The following is a 26,426-nucleotide window of genomic DNA, read 5'->3' as shown; positions in this document are numbered from 1 at the left end:
ATGAATGACTACGGTGATGCACATAACCAAAACAAAGTGCCTTGTGGCCTGCTTTCAGTTCCGCTTAGAAAAGGGTATCGTTTTTGCAAAGAGAATACATGTCTGATAATTGAATTCAAGCGAAATATAGTTCTGAGCCTTGAACAAAGCCACGTCACGCACTACACTGCACTTTTCATCTCCAGTCACATTTGGATAGCAACGTGCTCATTAATGAGTGAGCCCTTGGTAAAGGAATAAAGCAGAGAGGAGACCCGGGAACAGGGGTGTCACACCAAATTCTGGGCCATGGGTACAAGGATTCACTGTGGGCCCCCCATGAATGTTCTTCATAGGGGGAGGGGGTTTAACCCATTTAGACAGGGAACCCATTATTACACGTTATTTTGTGCTTTAACTATTGAAAAAATAGCAGATATACAGCTTGTAGATCTGCTATTTTTGAAAGATATTGAAAATAAGTGCAAGTCTTTGAATATTTCAAATGTCTTTTCTTTTGAAAAACCTATGTTTCTAAGTCAGTGGTGCTCAAACTTTTTCATCTGAAGGACCCCCAAAATGCATTTGGCCACGGACCCCCATCTAAAATAATAAAATAATTAAGGCCCCTCCACCTTGGGCCCTAGTATCTCAGTCCCACTTTTCCCCCCCTTGTGACACCCCTGCCCGGGAAAACACTTTGGTGGAGGAAGAGAGAGTATGTGTGTGTGTGTGTGTGTGCAGGTTGTGTGAGTGCCTTAATCTGACTCTAAACAGGCCAGAGTAGAAGGACACCACGCTTGGCTGCAGCCCTAATAGCCCTGAAAGAACATCTATGTGTTGCCGTAAAATCCAATTTCCATTTAGTATTAAACCCCTTTGAGAGTTCCTGCCTTCCTGCTGTAGTAGAGTAGCCTATATCACAGCCATATAAAGGCAACGCCATCCTGAGCGGCAGACACAATAATACTTCTATCAAATGTTCATTACATTCCTAATTACACATAATACCGATATCTAATGAATTCAATCACGTGCGTTATTGGCTACTACCTGATGCAGTTTAGTTAGACAAACACTATCATTGGATGAATCGTGATGGCTCTAACATGCCTCAATAAAAAAAAAACACCTAATGTGAAGTGAGCGGTGGTCGTGCTTGCATAATGTCTTCAGACTAGGATTTGAGTCTAGGATGTACAGGCTATGCTACACACACATGTTTTGCTATGGCAAAACGCAGAGGAAAAAGGCTACAGACACACGCACAGCCACTCTATGGAGCGGCTGTGCTACACACACACGTTTTGCTATGGCAAAACGCTGAGGAAAAAGGCTACAGACACACGCACAGCCACTCTATGGAGCGGTTTCAGAAGAAAAAATGTGCTTGCATAACGTCTTCAATTGGTAATACAGGCTACACACTAGGGGTGTCTTCTAAAAATCGACGAATCGACGCGTCGTTTTAAGCCACGGGAATCGACGCCAATTGTTTGAGTCGAAGCGAAAATATATATTTTTTTTATATCACCAGTTAGCCTACTACTGCCAGTACTGCGGTGCACTGCTGGACTGGTGTGGTGTCATGTACTTCCAATGAGAAGTAGCAATTGGCGAACACGAACAGTTATTTATTGTCTCGCACCAGCGTCGGGTTGAAAGTGAGACGGAACGGCCAGAACGGTTCAGACCGCCGCTTCGTTAAAACATTCAGAGCCGGGACAGTGTTCCGTTAAGAGGAGGGAAGCACGCTGTCAAAATCCCATACTAAATAACCTGCCACAGCACAAACACAGCGTCCACGAAGTAGTAAACAATCTTCTAAAGTCAAATTAACATACACAAGTGTAGGCTACAAGTTACATTTTCTAATTAAAGTGCTTCTGAATTGTTCCAATGTTGTAATCCATGATGAATGATTGTGTTTCGCTGTGTTTGCGTCCATGACATGTCCACACTGCTGGCTCTAACGTAGCCTCGGAAACCCAGACTTTTAGCTCTAACGGGAGCTGTGCCTCCCCCTTTTTATGATCCGTTTCTGAAATGAATCCGTTCTCGACACTGACTCATTACTCTGTCAGTGCTCTGTGTCCCACGACTGCGGACTGGATCCCATCGTTCATTTAAAAGAGCCGTTCAAGAGAGCGGAATCGTTCGCGAATGTCTCATCTACTGCACGCTGCCGAGAGACGGGGCAGAGTTGAAACAGCGGAGATTTGTTTTAACGGTGTGTTATAACTCTATGGTTGTACACTGCTATGCAGATAACATTTGTGCTCGCGCACCGATATCACCGAAAACACTGTGTATTCAATTCATCTCTTAATGTATTATTCTATTATGTTGACGTGGTTTAAAGCAACACTTTTTTTTCTCTTTTTTTACACAAAGTAGACTATAAAACGATTCGTCGACGCGTCGGATTAACCCCCGCGACTCGAATCGACTTCATAAATCCTGTGTCGAAGACAGCCCTACTACACACACACATTGCTATGGCAAAATGCTGAGGAAAAAGACTAGGATATAGATCTAGGATGTAATTGGTGATGTAAAATGGCTACACACACACACACACACACACACACACACACACACACACACACACACACACACACACACACACACACACACACATTGCTATGGCAAAACGCTGAGGAAAAGTGGCTACAGATAGGTCTAGGATGTAATTGGTGATGTAATATGGCTACACACACACACACACACACATATTGCTATGGCAAAACGCTGAGGAAAACACATTGCTATGACAAAACGCTGAGGAAAAGTGGCTACAGACACACGCACAGCCACTCTATGGAGTGGTTTACCACCGCTCAAAAAAGGCTTATTTTGCTCACTGTGTATAAAGCTGTGTACTGTAAATGGTGCAATTCTATACGCCTTTCTCCAAAACGATTTACAATGTGCATTACATTCACACACATTTACACACGGACGGCGGAGGAAACCAATGCAAGGCACCAACCTGCTCACTGGGAGCAGTTATGGGTTTAATTGTCTTGCTTAAGGACACTTTTGACATGCATCCAGGAGGAGCTGGGGCCTGGGGGTCGAACCACGAACCTTCAAATTACAAGTCTCTTCTCCGCTTACTAAGCATTGAATAACTTCCCTGTTCATCACTCCTTCCTGCCTCATCAATACAATTCTCAATGGAACCCATTCTTTATCCCACAAACAATACAAAACGGGATTATCAATGCTGTGTAATAGGCTATTTAAACAGCTTATGTTTGAATATCCTTACTTATGGCACTCTTAATGTAAGATACTGTACCAGGATGTTGTTTGGGATATATACTGTATATGCGGGGGCCGTCCTTACCACTATTTCCGCTGAAGAGGATTAGAAACTCCTTAAGATGGTGGTATTAGAGCTTTACAGCCCAACAGCCAAAGACTTAATGCAATTGGAAATGGTGCCAGTCCCTAGAAAAAAAGAGCAGCAGGGCCTTCGGTAGGGGGTTGAAGGCAGGGGTAAGAATGAGCCTCAGCTAATGATGCTACGCATGCCCAGGTCTCCGCAGGAAGACGGAGGACTCCAGCTGGCTGGGTAGGCTGGAGCGCTAGCCTGGGAAACTGGGGATTAATCCCTTGGACCAGGAAGACTCGGAGACTGGTGACTGTGGTTAGAAAAGAGTTGGAATAGTCACCCGTGCTTGCTTCTTAGGAGACAATAGGCTTAACCCCTCTGATCCTCAGCCCTCAGGTTATGATCACAAGCCATTACTAATGCATGACCATCACACTTAAGACAAGCAATTTACTGATTGGCATCAATTCTGGACTGGGCACTCACTGACCCAACTATAAAAGAGAGTGTGGTTGAGTTTCTCTCTATTTTGCTGAGATTTGTAATGATGTGATTGGCAGGTAGGCATCCTGAGTGAAAGCCCGGGCCCTCTTCCTAATCCACACAGATGAAATCAGCGAGATGGGTTTGAGAAGGGAAATAAATGAAGGTGGCTGAGGCCATTTCGTGTGGAGAATGAAGAGCGCACTGTACTGCATTCTAAACCGCTTTCGCCGCTGCTTTAAATGAAAGCATTTGGCTTAAATGCTCTCCAGCATCGCACTTCATGCAAATCTCCTGGCTGCCCTCTGACCGGGAGACAATCATGAGGGCAGTATTTAGAGAGCACTCCTCCGGCTTCAGCCCTGGACGCCAATTAGGGGACTTCACATTTACTATACAAAACAGGGTGAACTGAACCATCTTAAGCCGCTCTGCATGTGCTGCACTGTCTGGCTGTTATTGGGAAAAAGAGTGCGAAAAAGGTGATTAAATATTTTAAACCTAGGCATTTGACAGCGAAGTTGTTTCAAACACTTCAGCAAGAGCCAGCGTAGAGAGCAGCACAGATACAGGAATAAATGTATAAAGACAGGGAGCTTGCCATGTATTAGAGATGTGCTTTTTAAAAACAGCATCAAGTATTTTATTACACAACAAAGATTAGAGGCAGTGTGCCTCTAAGCACGCCTCATTGTTGGAGAGTGCTCTGTATTTGCCAGAGAAAGTCTTATCTCAGCTGACCACTGTTCTATAAGGGGTGTAAAAGAATTTGGCAGGTGCTCTGCATTCTAATGGAGGGATGCAGCACCGACGATAAAACGCAGCATGTTCCACACGTAATCCTGAGGCAGAGAGTGTGAAACATGTAAGCACAGGCAGTAAAGCTGTACATTTGCCATGATAAAAGGCTGCAGCCATCCTTTACAGTAAATACAAGCCAGGAGCCCCCCAACAAATTAAGATTGCATTTTTTTAAGGAGTAATGCATAAACCAGCAGTTGGGGGGTAAGCAATAGCCATTCGTTCACGTTGTGAAATGACAACTCACATAAAGCTGTCTGATAAATTATTAGTTAGGCTCTGTGGATGGTTGCCTGGCCCCTTTATATCCATCTTGGCTGCAAGCTTGCAACTGTAAGGAATCTGCAAGAGATCCAGCTGTGGTTTATACAGGTATATATTTTCTTCCTTCCACCTCTCTCTCTCTCTCTCTCTCTCTCTCTCTCTCTCTCTCTCTCTCTCTCTCTCTCTCTCTCTCTATATGAAAGCTAGATAGCATTTTTTAGGTTTTAATTATAGCATTTTCATCTACGGTCTACCTATGTTATTTGTGTCTAGATTGATATTTCTATGCATTTGATGTGTTTGTTGTATTAAGATAGATTGTTGTATTAAGATAGACAGACAGACAGACAGACAGACAGACAGACAGACAGACAGACAGGGGTGGCATATATTTCATTAGAGCACGAAGGGTTCCCGAAGGGTTCCCAGTTAGAATCCGAGCTCCCCCTGAGTTAATGTCAAGTAGGATTCCACAATCTCCAAATGCTATATAGAGTCTGGGACGGCAGCTCCCGAACGGCGAGTATCGGAAGTAGCCACTGCTGCACGGAACTGTAGTCCCCTGGTAGTCCCATTGGAAACATAACAGAAGCACACTCGCACAGACCGAGTCATTTGAGCGGCATATTCTTGTAATGGTTGTATAGTTTAAGAAAACATTTGAAAACATCATGGAAGTAACACCAACAACACCAGAGAAAGACGGAATAACACCCCCAAAAATGTTGAAAGGAGACATACCGCTTCCAGTAGGACTTGTTATTGCTACTGCACCAAGGGAGCGGTTGCGTCACATCCGCTCTATCTCGCACTCATCCGTATGCCGGGAGTATTTGCAAATCGCGTAGGCAACAGTCTGGCCACGCGAGACTAATGTCGAAGAGTCCTTGAGCAAGACTCTGAACCACTAGTTGCTCGATCCGGTGAGCAGGTTGGTGCCTTGCATGGTTTCCTCCGCCATTGGTGTATGAATGTGTGTGTGTGAATGGGTGAATATAATGCGAAATGTATGTAAAGCGCCTTGGATAAGAGCGCAATATAAATGCACCATTTATCTATAATACACACACACACACACACACACACACACACACACACACACACACACACACACACACACACACACACACACACACACACACACACACACACACACACACAAACAGCATTTGAAATGTCACAGTCTAGCAGCATACTGCTCATCCCATCTGGGTGGGAAAAGGTAGCAGGCGACAATGACCGAATGAGAGACGGAAGGCTTAATGACAGTGGTTGCTGCAGAGAGCTAAACATGCATAAAGGAATGACTCGGAGCTCGCCAAAGCACTTATCACCTGTCACTTTGACTGAACGTCTGCTTACCAATCCATGTGAGTGCTCAGGTAGGCTTTCACTCACCCACCCACAGCCCCCCCCCATCCACCCCCCTGTCAGAGATGCAGTGAAATTCAATCGCCCTCCGTTGAATCAGTGGGTTTGAGGTGAATTACCTGAACAGATTAGAGTCTAGAAGCAGCTGGCGAGGGCTGTCGTCGGATCACACCAGCCTTTCTCTCTCTCTCATCTATTTGTTTTCCCCGCACTTCAGCTAAATTAGTAATTACAGTCACACAGCCAATCTCACCATGGCCACCGCAAAAACCCAAAGACACACACCTGCAGGAGTGCCACAAACAAATAGGCTTGTTAAGTCGCGCGACAAACGCCGCTAAGCTAATGAGGTGCAGTGCTTTCTTTTTTTTTGCAATTTCCCACGTGCACAACCTAGCGCAATTTGAATAATCAAACGTATAAAGCTGTTTTTGGACACACGTTTTGTGTTGCTAGGCTACATGTCACGCTAAACTATACTGGATTGATTGATGTGTTTTTAGAGTTTATAGTGTTGGATGTACTAACAAGTGGGAGTACACAACATGTGATATGGAAGAACAGAACAATCCAGATGTTTATTTATTTACATGTTTGCATCACCCGGCAGGCTACTGTAATCCACTGACAGTGACAGAGTTCTACAATGTCTGGCCTCCAGTCCCTGCTAAAAGCACAATGGCACTGGGAGCCCAAACCTTCTTGGGTAGCCTACGTTCAATTTTAGTTTTTCTGCTTAAATGTTTTAACCATTTAGCACAATTTTATACTTTGGCTATTCAACGTGAGTCAGCATTCCTGTTCTTTTTTTTTTTTTTTGTCTATTAACTTATACAGTGCCCCGGGCCACAAGTGGCCGCTAGAGTGCCAGAAATATCTGTATAGGCCTTCGCTCTAGCTACCGTAGAAGAAGACAGTACTGCCTTGTGTTTTCACTGCAGCCGCTGCTATGGGGGACTATAGGAGGAAGATAGCTAACACTTAGCCATTCACTGTTTTATTTTTTAGAAGCCCGATCTAAAGCTATTTCAGTCGCAAAGAAAACGTTCTGGTTGGTCACAAATCAGAAATCAGAGAAAACCCTCTCTAAAGATGTGTTATTATTACTTATTATTGTAGTGGGCGGCCCGATGCGGCCGCGTTGCGCGATTACGGCCCGTGGATGGCCGAGTGGGGCCCGGGCCATGGATGGAAATTTAGACCGGGGCTTCGCTGAGGCCTCTGATTAATTAATTCATTTTATTAAATATCCCGGACTAGTCCGGGATAGGCACCCTGGAATACGTCGCACCGCCGACAGTATAGATTGAGTTTTTTTTGGGGGGCTCTAAACTTTATTTTAAACCATTTTCAATGGAATAAATCGTCGGACCATCTAGCGTCTCTCGTTGGTAAGCGATGGATGAGCCAGGACCACCCACGTTGGTCCAAGCAGCTCAGGGTAAGTCAAATAGCAAATAAAATATTGTATTGGATTGAAATAAAGCCGAACTTGTTCGGGATAGGCACGATTAGGGTTAAGCATCCCCACATTGAGTGAGTCATTTTGATCTCCACCCACCATCCATTTAGTCTGTAAAAGTATTTATTAAAAGCATTTGTTGTGAGATTGTGTTAATAATTTAGGTGAATTTCTACACTCATTTGTATCAAGATTTTCCTGACTATCATGAATGAGGCTCTCTCAAATGTAAAGTAATAAGACTTGACTGTTTTTTTTGTTCCATGAGGCAATATTCAAGGGAAAAAGGACATATTTTCCGACAATCAGCTTGACAACTGCTCAAGCATGAACACGACTGGTCCCTCGTATTCTTTTTTTTTTACAGAAAAGTGCAGTGCAGAGTATGGGTCTCCAGACAGGCAGTCAAAAGCACTTTGATACGTCAAAGAGACTATTTGGCACCCTCACATTGTCTTGTTATGAGCCTTTGATGTGTTTGATCTCTACCACAGTAACCATACCATATTCCAAGAATGTTTTGAAGCCATGCTCCCCTGCTCAGACAACCGGGCGCACTACACCGAGACATAGCATAGGTCCACAGGGGCGTCACAATGGGGGGAAAAGTGGGACTGAGTTACTAGGGCCCAAGGTGGAGGGGCCTTAATTGTTTTATACTTGAAAAATAGCAGATATACAAGCTCACAGCGCGGCACCGAGTGTTGCGCTGCGAGCTTGTAGATCTGCGTGAAAGTCGTGAAAATTGTGACAAATCTTTGAATGTATGAATTTTTTAAGCGAACATTTGTAACTCACATTTTGCTTCTGGGGGGTCCCTGGAACTAAATATTTTGAGATGGGGGTCCGTGGCCAAATACATATCATTTTGGCGGTCCTTCACATGAAAAAGTTTGAGCACCACTGACATAGAAACATAGGTTTTTCAAAAAACTTTAGAAGGATTTGAAATATTCAAAGACTTGCACAAATGTTCAGAATTTTTCAAAAAATAGCAGATCTACAAGCTCGCAGCGCGGCACTCGGTGCCGCGAAGTGAGCTTGTAGATCTTGTAGATTAGTTAAAGCACAAAATTATCCTTGTACCCGTCCCAGGGCCCAGAATTTGGTGCGACACCCCTGTAGGTCCAAACTGTTTGAGGGTGGTGGAGGGCCGTTTCCATGGAAACACTGAATGGACAATGGCAGAGGGTTTGCTAAACATAGAGGGGCAAGGTCATCCGGCCATGTGATGTGGGTGGCGGTGGCGACACTCATGGGTAGAGGGCATGGGGGTCGGGCTGGTTGCACGAAGCTAATGAACACAGCCCTCTGACTATAGAGCCCCGCTGATGCCATTTTTCTTTGGTCCGGTGGTGATCCCGAGTCACAGACCACCGAATACAAATGTTTTGAACGACGATCCCACTTCTGACACTATACTTCTCCATGAATTGAGTACAAAAGGACCCCAATGGGTTTGGAATCCTATTAGTAAACCTTGCATATGAACTGTACTGTCCTGTGCTTTTCCAATGTGAACTTATAAAGTATTCAATTAATCAATCAATGTTTTGTCAAAAAGTATTTTTAATTTTAATCAATTAGAAAGAAAATAAAAAATACTTTGAGTTTTGTAAGGCAACACATTTTTCAACACGGCACGTTGTGATCTTGCATATCTGCCTTTTAAAGGATTGGAATACATTTTTTCACCTATAATGACATGCCCAAAATAGGGACACCAAATTGCGTATTTGCTGATATTTGCAGATACATCGTCCGGATCGGCCAGATCGATATGGGTCTTCCTGCCACAGAGACGGTTCGAGAACTGAAGAGGTTACAGATTTTTCCTTTTCATCCCGGCGGTTTGTTCTGTGACCTAACTTAAACATCACAAACAGAGCGGGCGTGAAGGTCTTTTACATGGCAGGTGGTATAAGCATTGGACTGACACCCGTATCCCCAGAGTCTCAACACGGATCTCAGACTAACAGACACGTGCACGCACAGAGGTGCACAGGTAACTGACAGCTGGATGTACCGGCAGCTTCACCTGTCTGTCATCCTGCACGAGGACTCTCAGAGGAGGATGCTGGGTAACTGTTCAGAGGATCCAGGCAGGGGTCCTGGCTGCCACAGACCCAATTACAAGCAGGCAGAGACTTTGTGGAACTCTGGTTCCACTACAGTGAGGCAGAGACGAACGGCCCTTTATTACTTCTGACAAGAGGCAAGCATCAGAACTGACTGAGATGTTGGCTGTCTGATCCTAAAAGCATCTGACGCGTAAATGGTGACGGGGAGAAACTGCATCTTTGTGCACTTTTTTTTAACATATTCGGTGAATGTGGGAACATGGCCTTATACTCAGTGTAACAGTTTCTCCACTGAAGGCACGGGGAGCAGTGAACAATGTTGAAAGCGGCCTCGCACAAGACAACTCGACAATGAATCGTCTCAAGAGAAATTCAGCGTAAGGAGAAGAAGAAAAGAGAAGTACCAGCGGAAAGTTAAAAAGAATCGTTACACAATGGATCACGAAATCAATAGTTGGCTTTTTGAATCGGCAGAGTTGAGCGTGCTCCTGTAGGATGAAGCGGAGAAGAAGAGAAGGCACAAGTCTCCAGGGAAAGGTGGATAATTCCCCACTGAGCCTCTCTGCTCCCGCCCACACACACACAGAGAAAGAGGGAGAGAATATTCATTAGATGGGATACTGCTCTGTAATTAAGTGAGGTGGAAAGGTGCACACGCAGGTGTGGGCTGCACCTGGTCTCCAAAAAAAACTTCTCCAGTCGCAACAGCTATTTGAATGGTTCGACTAGACTTTCTTCCTGTTGGGCCAAGGCTCTTCGCACCCCTCCACGACCCCCGCAAACAACCATCACCTCCCAGTGTTGATTTTGACATCAAAACACACATCTTTCTGAGGTTAAGATTAGGAATAGTGTTAGGTTTTGGCACCGTTTTACTGAGGTTAAGGTTAGGAATAAGGTTAGGTTTAACCGTTTAGGCATAGTTTACAGAGGTATATAAGGATATTAAGGATCTCAATGGAAAATAACAAATAATCCTTTCCTTTTAGTTGACATTGTATGAATGAACTGTACTATCATAAAACTGTACCTTTTCTTATCCAAAACTTCTAATAAATACCACAATCAATCAATCAAAAGGCATAAACCATCAGTCCAGGCAAGTTTCTTTCCAGCGACTCTTCTGGTATTCGCTCACAACACGTTGTGAGCTTGTAGATCTGCTGTTTTCAGAGCGCAACCAAACATAAAATGACTTGTCTTTTAGTTCTACTGGACCTCCCTTTTCTTTTCTTTTCTTTTCTTTGTAACCTTAACTGCTGTGCCGCCTCTGGGCGACTGATTTCCCCCCGAGGGATAATAAAGGTATCTATCTATCTAACATTTAGTCGACGAAATCAACACTGTCCTCTATATCTCCTGCAACCACCACCTCCTTGTCGTCCTCCCCACTGACACTTCGGAGGTAGGGAGTGTGAAATTCACCAAGCTCGTAGCCCGTCCACACAGGAGGCCAAGACAGTAATCCACACCAGGAGAAGACTGACGTCCCTTGTCCTTTAGCAGACAATTGCCTTCCTCTATGGCTGCGAGACTCCCGATCGAGAGACAAAAAAATGCACCCAGGCAGAGTAATGGGCACAAATGCACAAACACAGCTGTTTGCACATGCCCTGGCAGAGGATGAAATCCATAACCCATACTCGGATATTGTACCCCCAAGCAATCTCTTGAATCAACATCAGCGGACATGTGAATTTACTGTATGTGGGGAGATAAATGTCATTTTGAATTATGCACAGCTGGCTCCGGAACCCATATAGAAAGAAATCCAATGGCTTTTCTTGACCACCGTGGTTGGAGGTAAGGTTATGCATGCTATACAGCTGCCTCGAGCTGGGGCCTCACCTGTTGCTATGCTGCCAAAATCGGAGTCTGTGAGAGTGTGAGTGTCTTTGACTAACTGTCTGTTAGCGAGAGCATGTGTTTTATCAGTTGCCGTGGCTTTGTTTGAACGGAGCCATGATGAAAGCCTAGACAAACAAGGGGGGGGAATGTCAACGGAGGACTTGAGTAAATAGACAGCTCTACTCTTGGCCAGAGAAACCCTCCAAGAGAGGCCAAGACCCCCGACTCTCCTCCGGACGGACTCTCCCTCTCTCTCTCTCTCGGTCTGTTTCGTTCCAGAATGGAGGCAACACCCGGGTCTTGACCCTGCGTAACCCCAGGATAGAAGATCTAACACAACAGCGAGACAACAAAGTCCTCTGATATGGCGGACGAGACGTGAGGGGAGCGACAATTACATGTTTGCGCTCGGTGAGGGAGAGACACTGGCACTGGTTTTCCCTTTTTTTCAGAGTCAAGTAAGGGTGTAACAGGTAATTGAACTAATCTGGAAAAAGAATATTAATCATGAACATACGCAATACACAAACACCCCTTGTATCATGTCCGTCCGCCTGCTCTCCCGCCCAGCCTCCATCTCTTTCAAGAAGCAGAGACAACACGTGTTGAACACGCGTTGAAAAACATTTCTGTGTACAATAATGTCCTGAAGGTCATTGATGGTTATATTTTTTAACCATAATAACAAGAAATAAGACTCAAACAGCCATATTTATGAGATGAGATTGCTAGATTAGATCCCAGACCTATCAGTCATTATTTTGTACACTCTCGGAGTTGAATCAACACTGAGGATTTTGCAGTGTGGGAACTGAAGCAGCGAGAAGGGTGGGCCTATCTCTCTATTGACTCAATGTTTTCCCTTTCCTTTTTTCCTACCAATGCTAAAGCAGGCATGAGCACTAATCCTCAGGGGTTAAATGGAAGCCTCCGCTGGGGCTTCTCTTTCCTGGGAGAGCTGTGGGCGGCTGGCGCTCACACAACTTTAATGTTCTCAACAGAAACTCTAGCAAAAACTTAAATGCCAGTCTGAAAATACGAACCAAACTCAAAATCTCAATAAAAACCTAGCTGCAACAGACTTAAGTGTTCCATTGTTGTACTGTTATTGCCCGTAAATCCAGGGATTCGCGTGCCACATGCGGAGACGTAGAGCGAAAATCCTCAGAGTTCAGGAGAGTAACAAAACTGTGTCTCTCATATTGGTGTGGCTCCCTTGGATGATGTCAGTCTTGCCCAAATATGGAGAAACACACAAAACCTTCATTTGGAACATTAGGTACAAACTATTTTGCGGGGAGTCACTTCCTTGGCATACTGGCAGATTGAATAAACAATGTGGCGCTGACCGGTCCACTTATTTGCAAGACGATTAGCCCCGGACAGACAAGACAGTCTTCTAGATGGCTTGGCCATAAAAATGGAACCGTTCTGATCCATTTTTTTATAATCACAGAGTTAAAACTAGTAAGACGCCTCAGGGCGACAGCAACCTCGCCCATGTACTGTATATGGAGATATGCTCCATATATGGGCATTCTCATATGAAGTCCTGTTAGATATGCGCTTAATATTGATGACATCAGGGAACTCCGTATATGGGCATAAATGGGATACTGTTAGTGTGACATCACAGTGACGTCAGAGCATAATCTCAGAGCGACAAACCCATAGAACCAGTGTCAGGCGTGACAGAGATGCAGGACACATCTCCTAGCCGGTACAAAACCGGACAGAGATACATACATACGGACAAGCTGTGACCGTTCACATACTAAACTTGCGACCTAAGGTCGCAATAACACTTGGTATTTTGCTGTGTAGCAGTCCACAAGGGAAAGATGTGGGGTTTTCGTTGAAACGCAGTCATTGTTATAAATGCAATCTGTCAAAACTCACCTTTACAAAAGGAAACCAATTTGTGTTACTCATGTTTTTCATATTCATTCCACGCTGTAATGTAATGCAGATGTGGAATGCAGGCTGCAACAATTCAATCAACAGAGAGACCCATTCACCAATATCACTCAGAGCATTTACATCTTCAAATCGCAACCATTTTACACGCCAACGGCATGACAGTACCGGCAATAGCCTAAACCTAGCGGCCCCCGTACACAGCCTTTATATCAGTCTCTATTTATTTTCCTCCTCTTTTCACTCGCTATAAATTCTCATCTCTTTTATTGCCCGTTTCAGTGATGCTCTTTATGATGACTGTAGCTACGGCACAGCTTCTATTTACCAAACACATCTGCCCTCCTGCAGTGATTTGCCGGTTGACTTCTTTCTACCTTTTTACTGGTATGTCTTTGATGGGTCACCTTAAAGGAATTCTTACTGGCCTGTGAAATGTCACAGCTTTGTTTCTTGCCGTTCGTTTGTGAAACGGGGATATATAGAGAGAGGTATACACCTTCAGTCCAAGGCTTCAGGAGGAAAGACACTGTCCTTGTGTGCACAGAACCATTAGCCTGGGGCCAGCCTATATACAATGCAGCTAACTAGTAACTGCGTATATATCCCCTCCTTGTTTTAACATGGCTGGGATGTCTAGCTCAGCTAGGCTACAGAACCATCACCTGTATAATCAGTGGTGTGATATGGATTTTAGAATTGTGGGTCCTCTAAATTCATGACATCATGCACGCACGCTGTTTTTATTGTTAATTAGCGTTTTTATTGTTAATTAGTGTGTGCATATGAGGCGCGCGTGCGTGCAGCAAAATAAGTGTGGGCTCGCCGAGCCCACGCGAGCCCATGGCATCTCACCCCTGTGTATAATACCATGAAATATTGAAAAATGTCTCCCTTACTCTGTGTTGCCCACACATATTATATTCATATTTTTTTACAAAGTATGATGCACCAACCGTAAGTACTGTAATTACTCAGGGCACATTTCTCAATGAATTGAGTACAAGGAACCCAATGTAACAAGCCATATGTGCTTTCTTGGGTTTCAATCCTATTAGTAGACCTTGTATCCCAACTGTACTTTCATGTCTTTTCCTATGCGAACTGCTAAAAAAAGTATTCAATCAATCAATCATGACATCCTAGCACAGCTCATATAAAACTAGATATAGACCATAAGTGCATTCATAACGTTAACCATTTAAGCCCTATTTTATGCTTTGTCGTAAGACTGTCTCCCCCGGTGGAGAAAAAAAGATCTATAAGCTGTGGATCTGCAATTTTTTTAAATGTTTAGTTTACCTATTAAATGGGGTCGCAATTAAAATGTATATCAGTGAATACAAAAGCACAATTTGACATCAAAAGCAAACTCTTTACATTTCTTGAATGTAGGCGTTAACATGACACTGGGCGCAAAACAAACAGTCCTAGTGCTCCAATACACACACACACACACACACACACACACACACACACACACACACACACACACACACACACACACACACACACACACACACACACACACACACACACACACACACACACACACACACACACACACACACACACTTCTTCTCACTGGAGGCCGGGGTCAACCACAGGAACACCTCAGCTTCACAATGGACTAAAGAGGTCCTACTCCAGTTACCAGTGGTGTAAAGTAATTAAGTACATCTACTTAAATACTGCACTTAAGTGAATTACTTACGTATTTGTACTTTACTTACCAGTTTCCAATACATTTACTAATAGTGTACTTTTACTCCACTACATTTATTTGAAAACTTTATTTACTAGTTACTTTGTAGATTGTGATAATTATCACAAAACATACATTAACCACTTCAACCTTAAATACATTTCGGCCAATTGAAAATACCAAGATTTTTGTACATTTGAAAACTTGAAACGGGACATTTTGCATAACGAGTACTTTTACTTTTGGTACTTTAAGTACATTTTGATGCCAATACTTTTGAACTTTTACCCAAGTACATTTTGAATTCCAGACTTTTACTTTTACTTGTAACTGACTATTTCTACATTGCAGTATTGATACTTTACTTAAGTACAAAATGTGAGTACGTTTTCCACGACTGCCAGTCCCACCTACCTTGTAGGACACAGTCATTCACAGCTCCACCACAAACACTCCCCACACTCAGGCGCTAATAGGTGGGCGGTCGTCCTCCCAACAGTCCTTTCAGGAAGAGCCATAAACTTCAGGCACCCCCCCCCCCCCCCCCACTCCAACCCCCCAAACTGTTCTTTTATTCCTCTGTCATCACTTTCTTTGGGTTTCCCTTTGAACACGGCTGCCAATTGAAGAGGGGAGGAACATTGGATATCTTGAAAATCACTCATGGATAATAAGCACTTCATGGGGTAGGTGTCTGTCAGACGTGAGGGACAGACACTATTCCACCACGGTGTCAGGCCGGCTGGGGCCATGCAGTGACACGCATGCACCGGAGGTTCCCATGCAGTGCTGCCAATTAAAGAGGGCTTGCCAATTAAAGGGGGCTCCAGCTGATTGACAGTTTAACCACTTTTCAACTTAGTGACCCCTCTTGTGGGCATGTCATTATAAGCAAAATGTTTTTAAAACATCTTCAAAAAATTGTCATCTACAAGCTTATGGATCTGCTATTTTTTTTTTTGCAATTTGCTATACTAAAGTAGTGGTTCCAAAACTTTTTAGCTTGAGACCCGAAAGGGCTTAGATTTGATTTTCTTCATTTATTCATGAAATGATTTTGAAAAATGTTTAAATTAGTTTTTAATTTATGAAAAATGTTGAACAAAACGTGGAATTTCTTTTTACATTTTTTTGAAATGATGACAATAATTTAAAGGATACAAAAAGGAGATAGTTACTAGTGAGTCGTGACCCACAAAAATGTGTCTGTGACCCACAAATGGGTGCGGAGTCTGCGGACCCATGCACTGTTTGGGAAACAGTGTGCTAAATAAAGTATACAGGGCTTCAGTGGTTAAGATCTGAGACTTTCTTTCCCCTCCAAAAAGACAAGAATAGAGTCACAATGTTCTGACCCCAATGCCCCATAGTACTGTAGGGGAGCATGTTGCATATTTTAACCAGCCGTCCCAGATCAAGCACGTCAATATTGCTTCGTTAAAATAGCGCTCTCACCAGAGACCAGGATTCCACTAGAGACAACATTTAAATGAAAAGTTGTTTCATGGAAGACTAAACAGACATGTGTAAGTAGAGGACTGAATAATCACAATGTGCATTAGGTAAGAGGAAAGTGATCAAAGTCCCACGGTTTTCTTCATCTTGCAAAAGTTTGGAAGTTGTAGTTGTAACTTTTGCACTCACTGTGTTGCGAAGAAAAGAGTCAATCAACAGAGAGACTGAGCTGTGAAATCGTTGTAATGTGTAATTCTTTGGGATATGGTGACTCATGAGAGTAAACAACCCTGTAGAGATTACAAGGAAAACATAAATAAACGAAAACGCTTTGATCATAATGATCATCAGCAGCTGTTGTGTGACAAGACAAGCTTCAGAACACGAATAGTACTAATATGCCCACTTCCTGTGTTTGTGTGCAAACCAAGAGTGTCATTGAGGACCATGTGAGGTATTGTATAATCTTATCTTATCTCATCTGGAGCGGCAAAGACGGTTGGGTTGTTTCAGGGGGTAGCATTAGCCCTCACTTCCTCTCAAATAGAGCTCAGCAAAAAACAAAAGCCGAGTCAGGCTTTTCATATGGCTTGCAAGCTACTAATCGCTAGTGTTTGAAGCAGGAGTCTTGCCCTTCGGTAGATAATTTGCTGAATCAAAACGATGCGGTCGTCTTTATAGTTGAGGACATTTGTGCAGGCATAAATGCACAGTAAATTCCTCAGTGTTCATTTAAAAGGGCATGAAACCATTTTGTAGCTTGTTTTCCTCTACAGGTTAAGAATCACAGAAGGATTAAAAAAGGCAGGCTAATAAGCCACGCAGCTGCAGCTAATACAATTAATAACGCCTGTGTTAAATGTAATGCCAATTACAATTGCTGTGGTTGACAAGTGTCGAACGACGTGTTGCATGACAAATAAAAGCAACAGCCAATAAGAAAAGTGCGCTTTGAGCACTTGGAAAAGCGCTATAAAAATGCAATTCATTATTATTATAAGAAAAGTGTTGTGCGGAAGACCTTCACAGACGTTGTGGCTTAACTCAATGAAGCTTCATAAAATGTTGTGTACTCGGATTGGTTGAGAAGACGAAGTATGAGCTCTGTTACCACAGAGATGTACAAGACCACGTCGTTCACTTCCTATTTATATTTTGTGGTGAAGTTATCGGGAAAATCCCAGTTATCGTCAAGTCGCAGACAATATGAATGCTACAATGTTGAGAGACACGTAGTGTGACAAGGACGGACAGTCCTTGACTCAAGCGCATAGGTAAGTAGTTCAGTGGTCTTCAACATTGTTCAGACCAAGGACCCCTAGTTCAGACAGAGATGAAGTAGGGACACCCACTACATACAGTATTGTTTAAAATTGTGTTGCAGATGACTATTTTTCATAGATTTCATAAGATTGATTGATTGAAGACTTTATTAGAAGTTTGCATAGGAAAAGGTACAGTTTCATGACGGTACAGTTCACTGGTACAAGGTCTACTAAAAGGAGATCCATGAAAAGACTAAGCTTATTTCCACAGGAAACCATTAAAATAGACCACCTTGCACCTCACTAGCACTACCATCAGTGCATGATAGCGCTTGTTAATGTGTATTTTATTTTCATACATTTAACCACCTAAACTGTCAATACTTAGTCAACTTGACCTTTGGCTTTCACTCTGTAATGAGTCTGCTCGTTTTTTTCCCCCTCTACGCCAAACCTCAAAAATAGCCAAATCTACAAGCTTGCAGATTCTCCTATTTTTGGCTAAAGTTCTACTCAGAATAGGGATCCTATCACACATAGATTTGGCGGACCCCCTGTGGTAACTCTCGGGACCCCCTAGAGGTCACAGACCCCCTGTTGAAGACCCATGCTGTAGTAGTTAATAGTATTGCACATTAACACACCCATTATTAAATGTATTAGTCTTACGCAGCCTGCCATGTTTTGACCCTCCTGTAGTTTTTAAACCGAACCACAAAACAGACTGTAGAATCAGCCGACTGTTTCATGCCACTTTAATGCTGCAAGTGTACATGTGTAATGGGTCCATTTTGGTTACATTTGAACAATCCTACAGAGTAACAAATGGGCAAATTAGCACTGAGAATTTGTATTGTATTGAGTCCATTATGAAGATAAATGCTATCTTGCAACTAGGGAAAGATCCTAAGTTGCCCAATTATAGATTTAGTGCAGAAACAGTAAACCAGTTAGAAAGGAAGAGATTGGCTACATTAGAGATGTATGCTGGCCTAGCTGTGAAGGCACTGTATGATAATTCTCTCCTTTATAGTGCTGATTAGCCCAGGGGAAAGGGGAGCTCCATCTAATCTGATCACAGAGCATTGTTTCACGGGGTCATTAACCCTTGGGGGGTCCTGGGTTGACATGCCAGCCACTATCACCCACTACCCACCGCCCCCGTGCTCGCTCAACCCAGAGCCCCTCGGCCAAGACAAGAGAAACTAAGAAAAACAACAAAGGAAAACAAAGGATGAGGAGAAAAACAGCCGATGGAGCTATTAGCACGGCTTGCCTTTCCTCCGCAAAAGAGCACCGCGCAAATAAGCACTGACCGGGGGCCCCTGGCTTTGCCAAGAAACAGGAAGTCGACCTCTTCTTCTTCTGTTGTTGTTGGCGGCGGGCTCCTCTTTTTTCCCCCCTCTGCCCTGTCTCCAAGCCCCTGGAGATGAAAGAGGTCGGCTATCTCTAAACATCTGGAATCTGCATCAGAAAGGGCAAGGCTAGTTTTCTGCTTCGGCCTAATCATAATCTTGCGCACAGCAACATCACTCGTCTCTGCATTTGTATGCATGCACAGAGACAGCAGCAAGCCACCTCAGATTGAAAGAGATTGGGGGGGGGGGGGGGGTGTTACATGCTGATGCCCACAGAAACCTACGCCACCACAAACATCCCATACATTTCCCCATTCAGTGCCTCATACAGTACATGTTTTTGTACCCACAATCCACCACATTTTCCTTTATTCAATCCCTGTGACACATTAGATGCTCTCGCAATTAAAAAAGATACGAATAACTTAGCACGCCGAAGCAGTACCACCAGCCCCAGTTAAATTATACTGTGATACAGAGAAGCTGCCCATCAGGGGGCTTCCCTTCCTGGTGGCACCAGGAATGCCCACCAGCAGATCCCTCCACGATGGAGCCCGTTTTGGCCCAGGAACTCCGGCGAACACAATTATCCGCGTTTGCAGCCGGGAAACCGTCGGGGGGAGGGCGATCTCTGTCGCTGCACTAGTGACTCCTACAAGTCGGTCAGGGCGCCTGTTCCAACAGGGAGTGGATCTGGGAGAGATGCGTTATGACCTCCTGATGACAACCCCTCGCTGTCAGGTGAAAAGAAACGGCTGGCGACTCCATGTGTATTGGAGGAGACATGTGGTTGTCTACACTCTCCCCAACACAAAACAGTAGGGGTTGGCAGTGACAGCCAGTGACTATATGGGGGACTTGGCAATGACTAAATTAGGCAGAAAATAAAGGAAAAACAAAAACTGTAAAAAAAAAAGAAAAAAAAGAAAAACTGTTGATGGAAAAAAGGAAGTTCCCCGTCAGGTTGGCGGGGAGCCACAGCAAAGAGATCTGCGTGCAGAGGATGAGTATGCAAATGACGCAGGAGGTCAGTGGGAAAAACAAAGCATCGGGCTTTTGGCAGGAAGCCTTTTTTCATGTTCCCTCTAATTTGGCATGTGCTAGAAACCCTAAAAACTCTATCAATAATGAATTCCAGTCAGAGCCAGGAAAGAGATACGCGAGCTAAATCATTTCTCGCTTCATTCCCATGTGTGCCCTTGAGCAGTTTTGAGGCCTATTGTATTTCACACAACCTCATTCTCTTTCAGTACACAGACGTGGTAAACTGAAATGACAGACAAAGAGGGGAACAAAATGACAGGATGCCAGAAACACCTCACAATCAGACGTGAGACCAATCAGATCAGATGTGCATGTTTTGAAACTAGGGTAGCGTGGCAATGCCTGCCCTGAGTCCCATCTATTGGCCCTTACAACAGCACAGCAGAGATCAAATCGTCTGGTCGAGTGTTGGGCCATCATGAGCCAAATGTGGGGGGGAGGGGGGTGACCGCGCGATTCAGCCACAGGACTAGGCCCACTTCTGCACTTAACAGTTGTTTTGCTGTCAACAGTGCCAGAAAGCTCTCACACTCCCACTTAAGTGAATCAAGTGCTTTAATAAACTTAGCTATGCTGTCGCGCTCCACTGACCTAACAGACAAGGGGCAAGAGGAGGACGGTCATCAAGAGCTGTCAATGACCGGTCTGTTGTCAAAACACTCCGAGATGGGTCAGATAAAGTAGATTGCATCCTTGGGAGAAAAAAAAGAAGGGTCTGTCCCCCCAAAAAAACAAAAGAAGAACTGGGCAACAGACTTCCTTGGTCTTGAGATAACAGAAACGGGATACCCTAGTGCTCCAGTGGGGCTCTTTGTACGTTTGAGAGAGGGTCAATCAGCCATCGCTGACAGATGTGTCTGCAGTAGATTTAGGGGAGGAAGCTTGTGTGAGGTCATGCACAGGGGTACTGCTGTGTGCCCCTGGTAAGGAGACAGGGATCATGTCAGGATGTCCGAGGCTGACCGAGGCTGACCTTTTCCTCACCTTGCTGCAAGTGGCCTGGAATAAGAAGTTCTTATTCGTATTAAGAACGCATCTCAGCAAGAGAAAACCTAGATGAGCTTTGGTGCAAACTGCAAAGGCTATTGCATAATGGAAATTATATTTTGTTATTTTGTCTCCAACTGTCAGATCCGCCATATTTGCAAAGAAATCCCTCTGTGTAAACAACAACAAAGCACCACTTCAGCAATTGAGCAAACAATGTTTTGGCAGATGCATCAGGCTTAAAGGGCTTTCAATTAGCCTGTACAGTTAGGATGAATATAATGGCCTAAACGGCCATGGACTACGACTAATGGTATGATATTACTGCTGACCATTTACCAAAGCATACTGCGCTGCGTTTTCTCAAGGAAGCCATATAGGATTCCATGTATTTCAGTACAGTGAGAATATCCACAAATATTAGACTAGACATTTCCTTGAGAGGGCCAATGCAACAACAGAGTTATGTTATCGTTGCATTTTAATGCATTTTAAAGTGTGGCCTGAATTGAAAACTCTAGCTGTAAATACAAATAGTCCCTGGAGAAAATATTGACCAATCTCACAATTATATTTGGAATTGACTCAAGTGGTTTTAATAACTTTGGACAAAATGTATACAAGTGCCAAGTAAAAGTACCACGTTCTTATTTTCTACCACTTTTTCTAGTCACGTGTTCAAATACTGGATTCTGATTGGCTAAATTCCGGAGGTTATGACAAAACAACTGCCGCAAAGTTGTATGAGGACTTGTCCGAGATCAATGCACCTCAGTGTACATCCGGGGACTTCAGGAGGTAGTCGGAACACCTTTCCCCCAACCAACAAATGACGGTGGCAACGGTCCTATGTTTACTAACGTGCATGCTATAGTCGCCGATTTATTTGGATCCAATGCAATCCGCCAACTTTAAAGCCCCTTTTCTCTGAACCTATGCCTTTCTGGAAGCGAACAGCCTCTATTTACGGCCGGAACGGTACTTCTAACTGACGTTAGCTTAGCTGTAAGCTAGACGCATGGATTAGTATGGAGTTGGCGCCATCTGTTGGTGAGTAGAAGATGTTGTTTGTGGAACTATCTGCTGTCTCGCGGAAGTTTTATAGGCAATAATGATTGTAACTTAAGATCCTTGCAAGTTACAACTATGTGTTTTCTTTCATGTATACGGGAAAAAGTGGTAGAAAAGCTATTTACCACTCGGGGTCGGACATTATGCTCTCATAATGTCCTGAGTGAGGGTGTTATCGGACTCGGCTGCGCCTCGTCCGATAACACCCTCACTGCGGACATTATGAGAGCATAATGTCCTCTCACTCGGGGTAAATTGCTTACTTATATACTGTATTTGGTTCTGAATATACAATGGCAGGTTATGATGCTGGTATTAGTCCTTCAACTTCAACGTGGTGCCGGCCAGACTGTCTTGTCAGTTTAAGTGGACCTGGAGGTCAACAGAGATCAGTCACTTCACTTGGACACTCACTTGTGTCTAGCTGTCCTCCTGTTGAAGACATAACAGTTGCTACTATAGGGGGTTGGAGCCAACTGCAGAAGAGGAGCAGGTGGAAAGATAGAATTTCAAAGTAACAGTAGAAGAAAGTAAGTCTTAATATACCACAAGTTGCACTTTTTCATTTACTCTTTTCTCAGCATTGCAAGTTGTATTGAAGCATTGCTGGGTGGCATGAATGCATTGACTCACTTTACTCATTCATTAATTGCACCTGTTTGGAATTTCACCAAACTGAATTAACATCTTCCCTCTGAATTTGAGCTGGGCGATACACGGATATAACATTGATAATGTGATATGAGACTAGGGGCTCTATTTTTATTGTCTTAAGTACCAGCTCTTATGCCTTACTGGAGGCGTGGCAAATGCTGTTTGGCTGTTTTGTATGGCGTTCATTTCAGTGAACGAATCATTTAGTTCACGTTCACGGTAATGATCCGTTCAAACGATTTGTTCACGATCACCATTCATAGCGTGATCGTCCCGTGAAAAACACTATCTCAGGAGCGTTTTTATAACGTGCGTACAGCCCGCCCCCACGTCCTGTGCGCCCGGGGCTATTAAAGGTAGGGGGAGGTGACGGGGGGTGAACGAAAGCGTGAACATAACAGTTTAAGGAAATTAATGAATCGTTCACGATTAATTCTCGTAATTTCTTTCTAATGAACGAATCACTCATGAACAACACATCACTATCATACAGCATTTTAGTCATTGTAATATTGTGACTTTTTTTTTTACTTCTTGAGACCGTTCTAGCTGAGTGAAATTAACAAATAATATTTCTCTACCTGTTTGGTCATCATATCCGTATTACCTTATGAACATTTCTTAAAATGTTTGTGTGCGTAAATCTCTCCTGAATGCGTCATTCCCAACATAATATTGTCACAGTAATGAGGTATGAAGCAAAAAAACATGGAGAAATTAACATAACTGGCAGTCGCCTGCCAATTATGTTAATTTCTCAGTGGGGAATCAACAAATTCAAGCAGACCAATCCCCCCCCCCCCTCCCCCTTTTTTTCAACACCTCTGATTTACAGTATGTGATCAGTGATCACGGTCACACACAAAGCTGACCATCAGAGAGCTGCATCTAGCTTGGACAGTGGGCTAATGATGCTGAACAGCATGAAGTGCAGGGCTAGGGTGTCTGCCTATAGGTAGCACTGGAGATGACGCAGGACGGCATTGGCTGGGTCAGCTCTGGTGCTAGCATAACAGGGTGACTCATTTTTGATCTAGGGCTCTGGAGGAGCAAATTAACCTGCTGTTTGGATTCACTTAAAAACATTACATTTAGCACTAAACAGGGTTACCGTAAACTAAACATACAGTATAGTGGAAACATAATGGAGTATCTGGCAGTGACAAGTATATTTTGTGAACCGTCCGCGCATGTGCGTGTGTGACAACAAAAGAACATTTTGTTCCTGCATGCCCATCAAAAGACACAAGCATACAAACATGTACAGATAGATGCAAAGCACATAGGGATTTGTACGTATCTCCAAGTTTGTGTGACACTGGTGTGAATACTCGAAATATTCAATTATATATAATATAATATATGCCAGCCATATGTCAGTTAGGTATACACAGTGGTGTGTTCTAGACTTTTTGGGGCGGCATACGATCCGTGGCTATTCGTGTGGCCAGGGCAGACGCCAGTGCATAATGCCTATCAAATACGCTAACTTGAAAGGTTCACGAGGGCAGACGCCATTCATATATATTTTTTCCGACAGCAGATGCCGTATACGTGCGTTACAGGTAGAACACAGCACTGGGTATACATTTTAATGTTTGATTTAACCTTTGGTCAATCACACTTTTATATAAAGAAAAGGATTTGACTCACTTGACAGATAAATGGATACATGGTTGATGGATTCTGTACACAATGACAACACGCCTTCTCACACAGTTGTCTCCGTTTGAAATAATTCTGACAGAATCTATTCGTACAATACTACAACCTCCATATTTAGCTGACCTCACCACTGTGGTGGCACTGGCTTTGTGTTCAAGACAAGTTGCATCTTGCATGGTTTGTATACTATAGTATTGTATGTCTTTATATGTCTTAATTAATTGATTACATAGGACCTCTGTACTTTTTGCAAACAGTTAATAAAGTATTCAATCAATCCTCTGTCATCAGTGTGTGAATGTTTGTGTGAAAAGGTGAATGAAATACACTTTGGAGAAAGGCACTGACTATATAAATGCACCATTTACCATTTATTTTACTATTTATCTACCACTTCTCAATTCTAGATGGTTAATCAAATGTACTTCTTTTTAATGTAAAAGAGGAAATCAATCGTCTAAATGTGGCTCTCAAAAAGTGGGAGGAACATCGGTTCAATTGCCTATCATTTGGGGGAGATTATTTAGGATAAATATAGATTATCACCTAGCATTCGCTGTTGCCCGAGGTCGGATTAAGAGAGCCAATTCAATGAAAGTGTTTATCGCACATCCATATCCTTACTTATTCACAATGACCAGGATATAGCAATTGATCACCACTTTAATTTAATAAATAGATTAACATTAACTGTCAACGAGAAACTGCTCCAGCGAACACATTTGGCTGAGAGCACGGCTGGTGCTGCTAGTGCTAGGGCCGTGCCCTTGTTTGTACGCTGCTATTCTATGAACTATCGAGAGTCTCTAGTCGTCTCTTCAGCGATGAATTCAACCTGACCAGCTGCTGTAACTGCGTTAGGTGATCAGGTTTTGTCCAGGCATACGAACCTGTGTTCTAGGTTTTTTCGGCAGGCATACGATAATCATTCCCTGTGCGTGGTCGTGGTTACGCTTGTCCACATTTGACATGGTGAGGTCCTTATCCACGAGGTGGCTCATACAGTATTAGCATCTAAGCTAGTACTTTAGCTTGAGGTGATTGGCTGTTGTATCAACCCGAGGGCTATTACCAGTTATCGTCTCTCGTTACCCGTACAGACACGGAGCTGTGACGGTTCTGATAGTAAACTGCGATCTATGGTCGCACTTAAAATAAGTCACGGAATGAAGCTTTAAATGCTAACTAGAAGGTAAAGAGAAAATGTGTAAAAGATGAACGGACAAAGCTTAAAGTTGATTAAGAAGATTGGAGACAATGATTTAAATTGCTGACTATTATTGCACTAATTTACATATATATTTAAGTATATCTATGCAAGTGTTACTATAATCCAGCAACTAATCCTCCCATATTCTGCACATTCCCATTGCTACCAAGTGTTTTTTAACCTTTGACTTGTACTATTACTAACTAAAAATACATAAATACATAATCAGTATTATCTTATTGTTATTATCAACATCTTGCATTATATCGATTCGATGTTGCAAACATGCCCCAACAACATTTCTCTGCTTGCACCTGTAAGAGTGAGTGACAAACAAAACCCTCTTGAATTATAACACACCCCTGTTGATTGCACAATTAACTAAACAGCTACGACACAAAAACTCAAATCAAATCTCACTAGCAACAATGGCAACCGCCTGCATCTCACTGTCTCGCCAACAAGA

The 26,426-nt window shown here is 43.3% G+C and overlaps 1 protein-coding gene across 2 annotated transcripts in view; it reads right to left on the bottom strand.

Moving 5' to 3' along the window:
* macrod2 (mono-ADP ribosylhydrolase 2) overlaps positions 1-26,426 on the bottom strand; it is a 734,857-nt gene that overhangs the window by 570,102 nt on the left and 138,329 nt on the right. The gene's annotated exons all lie outside the window — the stretch shown is intronic.

Source organism: Nannobrachium achirus, assembly GCF_963921795.1.
Source record: "Nannobrachium achirus genome assembly, chromosome: 13".
Classification (NCBI taxonomy): Eukaryota; Metazoa; Chordata; class Actinopteri; order Myctophiformes; family Myctophidae; genus Nannobrachium; species Nannobrachium achirus.
Note: the sequence above shows the minus strand (reverse complement) of the source record. Positions and strands in the feature narration are given on the sequence as shown.